General features: G+C 38.2%; 1 long non-coding RNA gene across 1 annotated transcript in view; it reads left to right on the top strand.

The window, feature by feature from the left end:
* Nucleotides 1-10,995, top strand: part of LOC111927043 (uncharacterized) — a 35,817-nt gene extending 24,822 nt beyond the window's left edge. The window contains exon 5 of the long non-coding RNA XR_002863365.2: nucleotides 10,158-10,995. This is a non-coding gene — a long non-coding RNA (uncharacterized LOC111927043). The remainder of the gene's footprint in view (nucleotides 1-10,157) is intronic.
* The last annotated feature ends 2,146 nt before the right edge of the window (nucleotides 10,996-13,141 follow it).

Genomic DNA, 13,141 nt, shown 5'->3' with positions numbered 1-13,141 from the left:
CTTGTTTATTCATGTTTTGAAAGTCTGCATATTACATTGTGTAGCCCTTGAGCCATTTTAGGTAGTACTGTAATCCTGGTTAGCCTTTTTACCAGTTATTTTTCCTTCTGTTTCCCTGGAATATAATTTTTGGACGGTTGTTTAACTGAAGAAGAGATACCTACTGGCACTTTCTTTAGTGGCATAAAATTAACAAAGAAAGTTCTTAGTAAGTGTATGACAAGAAGATTACGAAAAGTTCTCTCCAGATTGACCAGCAGTTTTTTTCTTAAGACTGCTAAGATGTCTACTGATGTCAGTTTGAATTAGAGATGCCAGTAAATTAATGGGCATTATAAGTTATGATGAGAGGGTAAAACTGTGTGTGTTTTTATCTGGCATTAAACAGAAAGGGAATGAAAGCTGATGGTTGTTAGAACAGTCCTCACATTTGGAAAATATTTAGGAAGTTTGTTAACTACGGATGTCCCACACTCACTTCGTGATCTACCATTTCTAATGTTTTCTGTATGCAATTCATCACTATTATTGTCAGTACTCTTTCTTTTATTTCCTTTTGCTTTTCTGCCTCCTTGCATGCATACACAGAAACACATACATTATTTCTATTTGCTATAAACAATAGTAATTCAGACAAAAAAATCTATAGTTACTATATGTGCATGAAAAATACAGCGCAAACTGTGTTCAGTTTTCAGAATGTAAATATTTTCTTTTTCGCTTCATAACCTGACAGAAACAAATTCTGTGATACCTCTGCAAAACCTTAGTAAAGGATTACTTACCTATTTAAGAAAGCAGTCTACATGTACATTTGTGTTGTGTAGATGCATAGGCTGAGATTTTTGGTTTCTTGTCAGTCACAGAATATGATATGTTGGAGATGCAAGCAAGAGAGTCCTATTTGCCCCGGACATAATCTCCTGATGATGGAGGGGTGTCTCAGTGTGTCAGTTGCCTCAGCCTATGGGGATGTGTGATAGGATTTGTAAACATACTGGGAGTCATGGAATAGTTTGGGTTGAAAGGGACCTTTAAAGGCCATGCAGTCTAACCACCCTGCAATGAGCAGGAACATTTTTAATTAGATCAGGTCACTCAGACCTCTGTCCAACCTGATTTTGATTGTCTCCAGGGATAACTTCTGTTCCCTTGCTTAGGTTTTACCTGCATTCAACATCTTACAGCATCAGATGTAAGGACTATATGAAGCATCACTGCCAGAAACCGACAGCACAGTGTTCAACCTTAAGAAATAAGATGGTGTAACACCTTTCCCATTTCTTGGGATGCTGTTGCTTTGAGTCTAGTGTTGTGTCCAAGCCGACATAGCTTCAGCAGAGAATATGAAGGAATGCTACCTGCTATGTCAGTGTGTCCCGAGGTAGCCTCTTTGCCTTGGATGTAAACAAAATGTGCTCTTGCTTCCTGGATAGGTCTGTTTTTGTGTCCTGTCTGGGGAAACATTCTTGTCCTGTGGATGAGAAATGCATGTACAGTTTCCCTACGGTTCTCCTTCTCTGGAGATTGTTGCATGAGGTAAAACTGTGCATGATAATACCAGGTCTGATGGCCTCTGTGTGGGCCACACTGCTGCTGACACAGCCTGCCTAGCCTGCAGTGGAGAGCACCCACACCTCACCTTTACTTCCAGACCTGTTTCTGCATCCATGGGGAATTTGAGTTGTCTCAGGCCTTGATTCTTGCTGGTCAGTGGCTGGATGAGTGCCATGCATTGAGGGTGCATGTTCATTCCTCTTCTGGTCAATATTAAGGGATGCACCATGCTGTTGAGAACTGTGTTGTTAGGTCTTCCTTGCTTTGGCCCACCTGCCACAAAAGAAGTGTTTTCCACTGGTTTATTGAGTGTCACTTGACTGTCTCCAGCTAGCTGAAGACTTATTTCTTATCACATCTCATAGCAACCACATCTTTGAAGAATTTGTTGCAGTTTTGCCATGCATAAATAAACTCAATTACTGATGGGACTTGGACCTAATATTTTCTATGCTTGTGTAAAATCAGTTTTTCAGTCCATCGCAATCTGTTGCATATATTCAGGAAGGTGGCAATCTTCAAGTGAGTTCTGCTGTCCTAAGAATAGCTGGAAGGAAGAGTGAACGGAGTAAGATGGATGAAATTAAAACCCTAGCAATCTTATAACAAGTATAATTTTAAGAAAAAAGGTGGTTTGAAGAATTTTCTGCAGTGTAAGCGACATTAGCATATGTAAGCTGGAAAAAGTAAAGAGCATTCCAGAATTGTACCAGAAAGATAAGTGTGAATTTTGTTTTTTGGTTTTTTTTTGTGTTTATCTCTTTCTCTCATGCTTTTAGTGTATCAATTTATTCTGTAATATTTGAAAAGCTGAAGCACACTCTACCTGAATAAAATGTAAACCACTAGCAATATAAATGTACTTGATATATGAGGAAAGAAGAGAGATGCAACTTTTCATAAGGTTAGTAAAATGAAAAAGATGACCTTACAGCAATTTAGAATTTCATAAGATCCCAGTGAAGTTTCTAAGTTCCGACAAGTTGATTACTGTTAGTGAGTGAGAAAAGCCTCTTGAGGGTACTTTGGAAAAAGGAATTACCAGAGTTTTCAGTCACAAAATTAAAAGCTGTTTCCCTAAAAGATGCTGGGATTTAATTTAAAATTTGAAGCTTTGAGATATGTCTTAATGACCCCTGTTCCCCATACGTTGAGATGGGGTAATGAACAGGATTGTAAATTACATGCCAAATGATTATGGATGAAATCATAGTGAACAGAAGGCTCATGTCAGTTATGGCCTGGGACTTATGTACAGCTCTGATACCCAGCTTAGGTCCTCATCTGCTGTCATGGATGTGCCTCTGCTGTTCTGGGGACGTTGTGGTGAGTGGTGTGAGCCAACTGGCTGCTCGATTTTATTTTCTCTGACTAAAATGAATAGACTGTAGAGTAACATAAGAAGGAATATTTATACATATAGTGATCTAAAGATGCCAAGACATAAGGAAAGGCTGTGAAACAGCACTGTATTTTCCTAAGATTTCTATTAAAGTGTTTAATGATAAGAATGAAAACTAATCACAAATCTCAAGTTAGTTTCAAAAAGACATGAAAAATTCAAGTGCCATATACCTTAGAACTTTTAACATAGAGCTTGTTTTTAATTGAGCTGATGCTCAACAAAGGTGTTTAAATATTTAAAAAACCCTCTATTCATGTTATCTGAATCAGTGGCCCATGTGGAATTTAAATGAGTTAATTTCACAGATTTTAATAGCAAAAAAAATGACTCTGCATTTCTGAGTCGTTCAGAAATATGTAGCTTATTCATAATGATATAGAGATCTGTGGTGGGATATCTCAACAATGAAGAGAGCAATGAAGGGTATAATTCCCCAGATAATGAAAAAGCTCTTCATCTTTGATTAATTGAGGAGGTCCAAAAGGTCCAAAATTGTTTTTTTAGGATGAAGAAAACTAGGTTCAGAAATGTTTTGCAAACCTGCTCAGGGATAACAGTATATACTAAAAATAAACAAACCCCACTGATTCACACTGGAGCTTTCACTCAGTTGGAGTATTTCATTGTGAATTGAGTGGCTGATTTTTATTCGACCCTTCGGAATTGGACCTATACTCCCAAGGATGATACCAGGTCATTTATATAGTCATGGTTATAGTTTTTCTTCTGGGTTAGGTCCTACTTGCAATTATTTACATATATTTAAGGAAATACATAAAGGATATGAAGGGACCCTGTGGAATATAATATTCACATGACACTGAAAGAGATGCCATTGGATAACTTTGTACTGATTCAGTATTAAAAGGCTTTGGTGATAGACTTGGGCATTTGAACACAACCCAGAGAGTTCAGCAAGTCACTGTCACAAATATATTGTTTACAGCCTTGTGCTTTGTTTTGAAGTTTGTCCTTTCTGGCAAACATATCTTTTTATATTAATAAAAACTCTTTATAGATCAGTCATATGAACTATACCACTGACTGTCTTGTTCAACTCCCAGTTTTGGTCACATGCAAGAAATTTTAGGTCATGGTAATTTCCTGTATTTCATTCATGCATTGAATTATAGGGAATCCCTATATAGATTTGTGTGTACCTTATCCCTTCCATCTCATTTGATCCTATTCTGAGTATCTCTGAATTTCCTGCTTTTAGGCTATGATTCTTGACAGCTTTCTCGTGTCCCTGAATTTCATCAGTTGTGGGATAAGAGCAGTGATACTTGCCTCTGTGTGAAAAGCTTTGTATTCTTCTGTTGAAAAATGCCTTGTGAGAGCAAGGCATTATTACTTACACATTTAACTCTGGGCACCATTAAGAGATACCACCAGAATGCTAAAAGACCTGTAAATCTGTTGTCCATTCCAATACATTTGCAGAAGCTAAAACAAGCAAGTAAAAGCTGCAAACTGTGAAGACAGGAAAACTATTGGCATAGCATGGCAGGCTGGGATGGCAAGTATAATTCTCTTTCTTGCTTAAAACAAGAGGGCATCTTGTGTCTGAGCAAGTTGATGTAAAGTAGGCCTGGGGGAGTCAAGTGGGGAAACAGCAGACACAGACAGCAATAAGACACTCTTTGGAGCAACAACAAAACAGATGGTTCAATGGCTCCCTGTCCACTCCAGAGAATATACAATTACTTACAGGACAAAGCCCATCTGGTCCTATAATAATCTGAGAATTCATCATGGCTAAAACTGCAGTAGGCTTTTTGCCAGCTGCTAAAATTAACTTGCCCCTCTATACACCAGTCTAAAAAAATTCAATCCTTTCTACCCTTTAGCCTGCTGTAATAGGTTCACCTCTTGCCTTGTGATCAGGAAAAGAGGAGAAACCTGTGCCACCTGTTAGCTTTGGGAAGGATGACCTGTGCCTATTGGAAACTGCTGCAAATGAAGTGAGCAGTCATAAAGTTTTAAAGGCCACCCTGTAAACTTGTTTCAAATTTTGGCACTGTGACTGATTGTCCGAGGCCAGAGGGATGCATGTAGAGCTGTATAAAAGTATGAGCTCATCATGAAAGGACAGCATTTTCAAGATGCTAAGCCAAGGACTTGTACTGCACTCAAATGGAGCAGGTGACTGTGCTATGAATAGGAGTTTGTAGAAGGAGAAAACAATATAGCCATACTGGGATAGACTGCAGATTTGGGAAGTGTGGAACATCAATGGCATTATTTAATATGCAGGGTCCATGAAGTCATGCCTTTCTACTGTTTTCAGTCAAGTCTGAGCAACAAAATGCACACGGAAGTGTCTCAGCTCAGGGCAGGAGCCAGTTTGCTCTGTATGTTAAAGGCTGTGCAAGACATGCATTTGTGTTAAACTGGGCCCTGGGTGTTTAGATGGAAAGACTGAGGGGAGGGTGCAGGGCAAGAATAAAAGGTGCTCAAATTCAAGCTGCAATCTCCTGGAAGTATCCTTGGAAAGTATCCTAAGCACTTATTTCTTAAGTTCTTTCGTGCACATTATGTCATTCTGGAGGAGACTCTCGGTCAAGTAGTATATACAGTTAATTCCTTACTAAATTTTATCATCTGTGCACATTATTGCCATTTTCAGCATTGATCTGATTTTATCTTTTGTGAGAGCCCAGCTGGTTTCAGTATGCAGTTGGCTTACAGAAACCCATTCAACCTTTTTAGCCATTTACTTTAACTATCAAAGAGGCATGATTGCTACCTGCAGGTGCCAGAGGGAAAGGAGAGGAATGAAGAGAATATGTGAATATAAAACTTGCCTGTCTGCATATGAAACCAATACTTTCCTAAGGATAAAACAAAAACCTTCTTCCTCAGTCAGGCATCCAGTCTTGTGAAATGAATGCTTCCTCTAAACATCTTTCTAATTCAATCTCTATCATTTTCATACCTGCACTGCAGCTAAGATTTTTTTTAACCAGCTGCCAAAGAAAAATGTAGAGGTGTTGCAATATGTTTTCTGGAATCTGGAATAGGTTTCAGGCTGTCACTAGCTCAGTTTCAGGCTTTTTGACAAGCTGTAATCTGTCCTTGGAACAATTGACAATTTTTGCAGGCAGAAGCTGTGCAAATAGCCTGAAAAATGGACAGCTATTATTTAAAAAATATTATTAAGAATAAGAAAATGAAAACTAAAGGTGCAGGTGTTCTTATTTTGAGTGCTGTTCTTCAGATTAGTGAATGTAATTTTTGTAATCCCACCTGGTGGTACAATTCTAAGTAAAGACTGTAAAAATGTGACTAGTTTGGCATTTGTTAAGAGAGGAACATATGCCATTTATCTTATAGGAATATACAGTGAAGTGGTATGCCAGATGACACAAAGAAAGGAATATAATTAGGTATCATATTAACTGTCACAGTGCAGTCGTAACATCTATAGGTGCTTTGGCAATAATAAAAGGTGCTACTGCATGGGAATTTAACACTGCCGCTAGAAGGTCCCCATCTCAGTACTTTTTGCATTTTTCATCACTGTGACCTGAAAAATGTCCTAAAAACATCTCACTGATTCTACTTTTTTTTTTTTTTTTTTTTTTTTTTTTTTTAAGTATATAGCATATGAACTTTCTTCCAAAAAATTCTAATTTTATTTCATAGTTAAAATGTTGCCTGGAATACCTGGTTCTAGTGTGGCTCCTGCAACTCTGTGCGTGTCTGTCCCTGGTGGGCTTTGTTGCCACAACAGCCCCAGCCACAGCCTCGCTAACATGGAAGTCATTGGGTGTCCCTGAAGTACTGATGTGCCCTCAGCTTTCTTCTGCTCCAGACCTTCATGTGTACCCTTTCTTAATATGTCTTAAGAGAGTTGATAATTGCCTCTGCAGTGAGTTTGTATGGGAATATACACCATCCTATGTCCCCAAGCAAGACACTGTAGTGGGAGCAACACATAAGGATGTTGTACCCAGAGATGAATTTTATCCCATTATGACCCTGGTGTAACTGAGAGATTCAATGATGCATGAGGTTCTCACAGGCTGCTAGTATACAATTGAATTTTATCTGAATTGACTACTGTGCAAACATCCCCAAATCCAAACCTAATGACTGTGGAAGGTATTAACCTCTATCAGTACTGTACATGACACCTTGGCATCCTCTGTGTTTACAGTTTGTAGTGAGTGCTTCATTAAGATTTCTGTGTGTGCTTACCATTGTTGCAACACTGCATGGACAGATTAGAATAATATGAAATGTTTATAAATCACATTTAGGAATTAAAACAGTGAGCACAAAACTGCTACTTTCAGGTGGGAGAGAAAATAAGGTTTCAAAGCAATTATAGAAAGTTTAATATATCTGATCTTTTGTTGCTTCAATTCAATACCAGGTGTTTCTGTATGTAATGGTGATGTGAAAGCAGTGCTGCCTACTTTGAGCCACTGGAAAATACTTTGGTTTTTTTTTTTTTTCACTCATAATCATTTCCTCTGAAGTAACATTACTTTTTTTTTTTTTTTTTTTGATAATCTTATTTATTTGAGGAAGGTCTTAAGGTGCATAATCTATTCTGTGTCCTCAGACAGTGTACTGTTCTTGGCAGAATTTTAAAGAGTTGACCTAAGCACCTATTTTCACTGTTTCAAGCTTAAAGTCACCAAAGTATTTTTTAGCACCTTCATATCACTTAAAACTTGGTAAATTTTTATAACTATCACTTTTATTTGAACATGCAGAGAAGGCAACACAAAAATGGAAATATGCTGCCATTAAAATTTCATTTAAGCTCCATGTCATTGTTATTTAGCTAATTACATGTTGCATAATACTGTGCATCAGATGAGATGTAAGATCTAATCTGCTGGAGGCATGCAGTGCTGGTTGAATGGGTGAGGGAAGCTCTCAAGTTGCCCTGAAGATGCTGTTCCACCTTGTTACTGAAGTAAGGACTTAATGTGCTTAGATAAGGCAATTTTCCTAGACCATGGTCATCCTGTCTGAAAGGTAAAAGGAAAGTGCTTGAAGACCTCCTTCTGTTTTGGAATAATAGCAGGTATTACCTGCACAGCCCCCCTGCTTTGTTCATAGCCTTTGGCCATCACAACTACAAAGGCACTGCTGTCACAGTTATTGAAAGGTTTTTAAGCACCTGTCTCCTGAAAATTTCAGATTGCTCTGAATGGTTAGGATTGCTCAGATGACTAGCATATCACATTTCTGAAGGGCTCAAGTGACATGGCATTTTGACAAATCCTGGTTTTCCTGTAATTTCTATGGAAGTTTACTGCTGCTACAGATTTGAAGTGTCTCAAATGTCATCTCTGGAAAAACAACCAACAAAACCAGACAAACTTTTGGATACTTGAGACCCTTTGCCTGTCTTCAAGTCTGAGAGAAAATATGGATCTGTGTGTGACAAGCGTATCAAAACATACACATATATTGAAAAAGGGCAGTGAATAGTGGGATGCAACGTGTAGCTTTTGGTAAGTGGTCTAGCTGCATTACCAAGGGGTAAAAATCCTGCACCAGATATAGAGCAGAAGGAGCATACATAATTTTTATGTAGCTGTTATGTACATAACAATGTCAAACCAGTGTTCTGTTATGAGAAGTGTGACCTTATGTATCTTCTAGAATCTGAATAATGGGCTCCATAGAGATAGTGTTCCCAAGACATAAAGCTTTTTCCCTTTCCTTGGCTTCAGCAGTTTCAGAACAACTGAGAAAGGTGCTCCTATTGTATGAAGCATGCAAGGGATTAAATTCAAACACAGGTCATGTTTGGTATACAAATTTTAGTCAAATATTCTTTTATAATGTCACAGAAATGCTAAAAGTAATGGGACTCAGTTCACTCAGTTTTGAGATGGGGAATGGGATTAGCCTTGGCTATAACTGCTGTGATATACTGAAGATGCTTCTGACTGCATGTATTCCATGCACATTTTCAGTTCTGGGGGAGACTAGTGTCATCAGTTCCTAGATCTGCATACTAAGAAAGAAATGTTATTCAAGTTAAACTTCAAGAATTAATCTAATGTTCAGGCTGATATTAATGTATCGAGCATTAATAATTATGAAATGAGTGCAGTAAAGAAGTGGGTAATATAAGCCCAAGACTTACTGATATAATAAATATTCTGATGAAGATGAATATTCTATGAAAGTTGATCAGTTACTCTGACTACACCCCATGGCTTGTAAGTGTCTGGATTTTGCTTTATTAATTATTTAGATGAAAAGGAATCAAAATATTCAGGAGACTGAGAATGGTTATTTTTGTCACCCTTGTTCATCATTCCATTGTTAATTGTGTTGTAGGGAATAAGTAGAGCTCTAATAGGATTTAAAGGCAACATAAATGTGTGTCAGAATTTACAGTGGTCCCTGATGAGAAACAAAACCAATATTTTTGGCATGACTCTGAGTGAGTAAATGATGTCAGGCACTAAGCACAAGTGTTGCATGCAAAAATGTGCTCTAAGACACTGAGAAATAGATAAGCAGATTGTTTACATCTGGGCTGTGTCTTGGGAAGGGCTTAATCAAATCATCTCAGATTTACATTGCACAGTCATCCTCTGTCACTGGTAGCATCAGAATTTTCTATCTTTTCCTGCTCTTTCACATGCTGTGGCAGAGAGTTGCTCCAGCACAGTCCGTCACTTCAGTGCTCTTCCGTGTAATGTGGAATTGTGATCAGCTGCTAAACGTCCTTAACTCCACACTCATGATCGCTTTCTGCCTCTCCTTGGTGGGATCATGCAGCAGATCATGGTAGTTAATTCTTCTAGGTGCCTGCAACACATGGGCTGCTTGTGTTAGAAGTTGTGACAAAACAGAGAACTGTTCCTCAGGAGCTTGTCAGAGGTTGCTCATTTCACAGAGGCTATAAAAGTTCATACATACTTGATAAGAACTTCATATGAAATGACAAGGCCTGAAGAAAAACCCTGCATCACCTTTGCACAACCTTCAACAGATGAGTTCTGTCTTGTTTTCACAGTAGCAGCTACTGAAGGCACATCTGACACCTGCTGCATGTGGCTGCAACTTGATTTAATATTGTTCCTGTCCCTTGTGTACGTTGTTGATCATAAACAATATTTGCAAGTGTCCATTCCAATTTGCTTTCAGCCAGAATGGTGTTTATTAAATGATTGTGCCTACATCTTTCCTAATTTTAACATGTCTTTTTTAGATCAAACACAAATGAAGAGGGGTTCAAAAGACACAGAAGATTGGAGGAAAACTGTTCCCAGGTGTTTCCACAGCAACAGTGTGACATATAACAGCACTTGCTCTGTGGCTCCCAGGGTGGGGAGGCACTGCCAGGGACCCACTTCCCAGGCAGATGCTGCCACAGCACTTGGAGGCTTCCCCAAGAGAATGACATGGCAGAGCTCAATAGAAGAATTCCAGGTGTCAAACTGATCCAACTGTGAGGTGGCCCAAAATGGCAAACCAGCTTCATGGCTACCAACCGTGGCCATTACACACCAGTTACACCGAGGCCATAGAACCCACAGAGCCCTCGCCTACTAGATGCTTTAAAGGAACTGGAATACAAGCTGTATTGTTTGCTGTCTCATGGCCTTCACTTTTCCTTGCTATTTTGCACTCTGCAGGAAGGGCACGGTTTTAACCTGATGACCACACAGATGATAGGTGGTAGGTAACAGCCTTAATGACCTAATGGGGCACACAGTGAAATACCATGACCTTATCGGGAAGGGCAGAAGTTTCCTGTTAAATGACTGAATTTTCAAAGAAAAGGTATAACATTCTGTTTAGTAATTTTTATGTAGCTACTCCATTAAGTGCAGCTCTTGTGCTTTTAGCCATTTCACTGAGCGTTTTATGTAAATTTAAGCCAAATAGGTCTCCACAGCTTATTTGTCCTGAATGTATCTGTTGGAATTTGAACAGTGAATAATTGAATATTATTTTTCTAATGTTTAACTTAGTCTTGGAAGATATGTCTGAGAAAGCATAGGCTATAATTTATTTCAAATACAAATAAAATATTAATCCATTGCTGTCTCTGCTATTATTAACATTTGCAAGGGACTAAGTCTCTTAGAATTGCCCAAAAGCTGCTAAGAACATCATTACTGGAACACTCATTTTTTACTGACTGGCTTGGTTAATTGCAGCATACTCAGCTGGGTGGGTCAAGGCACTGGCATACAATATTTGCATAGAAATCTTTACTTTAGTGCCCTTAAGTGCTCTGGAGAAATATTTCTGATAAATTTCCTAAAAGCAATATTCTTGCTATTCTTCTATTTTTTTCCTCTTGTCCCTATTTATGCGGCGGCATATGTACATTTTAGATAAACAATTAACCTGTCCATGTGTTCGGAAAGTTTTCAAAAATCACTTTCTTATTGGTTTAAGGAGCAATAGCAAAATTAGAAAGCACATTCTGACAGTGGAAAATGCAGCAAAAGAGGGGATACAGACATCTGGATTTGAAACACATCAATATGTGTCAAAACATATATTAGTAAATTCTCAAGCTATAACGACAGGCATTTTTTTCGTGCAGGACAGTCTAAATTTAGAGTCAGTAAGGGAGATAATTTTAAAAAGTGTTTGGGATTTATTTTTGTGTGTGATAGTCATTAAATGAATGCATGAAAAGTAATTTGAAGTCTTCACATAGAACTTTCTATTCAAAGCAAGCAGATATCAATCAAAAATAAAAGGAACTGCTAAGTTCTGAGACAAATGTTGTGATCATGTCTTGAGATGGGTGCTGAATGTCTGTCTGCTTTCCAGAATTTGTATGATCACATATTCTCAGAGGAAAGCTTCTTGAATCTTTCTCAACCTTTTCTTAGAGTGGAAACTCCTGAGAACCAGGTTCAACTCTCTGTGCAGAGTAGGCATATAGAGCTAGCTTTAGATGGCGACAGTCATCCTCATCCTTTGTTGCACAGACAGTTGTTGTGGCTCACATGTGTATAATTTTGTTTGTTGTCTAGCCCACAAATTTACTGCTGATTCTGATGACAGATAACGTTTGATTTTTCCAGATCTCAGTCTGGGAGTCTCTTTCCTGAACCATATGGGAGAAGTTTATCGGCTGGTTATCTGTATATTTTGAATTCTGAATTTATCCCAGTGTCTACTCTTAAGAGCACTTACACTTTTCTTTCAATGTGTGTGCATTTCTCCCCTTTCACACTCTTCCCCATGCCTCTCAAGCATGCATACTCTGGTCCCAGTGAACACAGGGAAGAAAAAACAAGAGCAGTGCTCTCTCTGGGCATGACCCAGAGCTCTTTTAAGTTAAAACCCCCAGCAACTTCAAGCTTAAAGTCCTCTATGCATACTCTCATTGTTTTCTCTATTACGTACACATTCCCTAAACACTCAGAACTGACTGTCTGGGGTACAGAAAAGGATAATGAATCAGAAGTCCCTTTAAATAAATCTGTACACTTTTAAACAAAAATTTAAAGCAAAGTCTACTAGCAATGTCACCAGCCCTGTATTTCTACTGTTCTTGAGAGTATCTCATTAAACATCAGTAACCCCCTGAAATATTTCAGTAATGTGGTTTATTGCAACACATGATTGCATACTGAAGTGTTTTATATTCCAGTTGATAAGGAAGTTTTTCAGCTATAACTTTAAAAGCCACCGGTAAATTTACAGAAGAACCTGTAAGCATCAACACAGTGCTAAAGTCTAATAAAAGAGGAAGGAGCCTGAAAGCTAATAAGTCATAAATAAAGAATATTTTCAGGAAGTCTAATGCAAATATTAAAGCTGTGTATGAGAGCTTTAAACAACATAACTGGAACATATGTAATACTAAGAACAACACAGATCTGGCATCAATTAGGGGGTTAATCTTCATAAAATTGTTTGTATTAGCCCCTATACTTATGTAAGAATGAAATCTTATGATTGAAAGTCTTCAGTATTTTATGTCTAAGATTGTGTTTTCCTTCTGTTGGTTTTACCACAGATGTGAGGGAAAAAAAATAACACTGTAAAATTAAACAAGAAGGGTGAGTAGACATTCAGGGGTGGAAAAAAGGTGAGTTAATTCTTCTCAGACTGCTGAACTGTAAAGTAATGGGTTGATTTTGGTAGTGGTGGGGTAAAGGAGTGTGGTGTCAGGGTGGGATATGTTGGTGCTTATGTAGGTGACTGAGGTAGTGTGGTGGT

The sequence above is a fragment of the Cyanistes caeruleus genome, chromosome 2 (genome assembly GCF_971803275.1).
Source record: "Cyanistes caeruleus chromosome 2, bCyaCae1.hap1.1, whole genome shotgun sequence".
Lineage (NCBI taxonomy): Eukaryota > Metazoa > Chordata > Aves > Passeriformes > Paridae > Cyanistes > Cyanistes caeruleus.
This window is presented reverse-complemented; position numbering and strand designations above follow the sequence as displayed.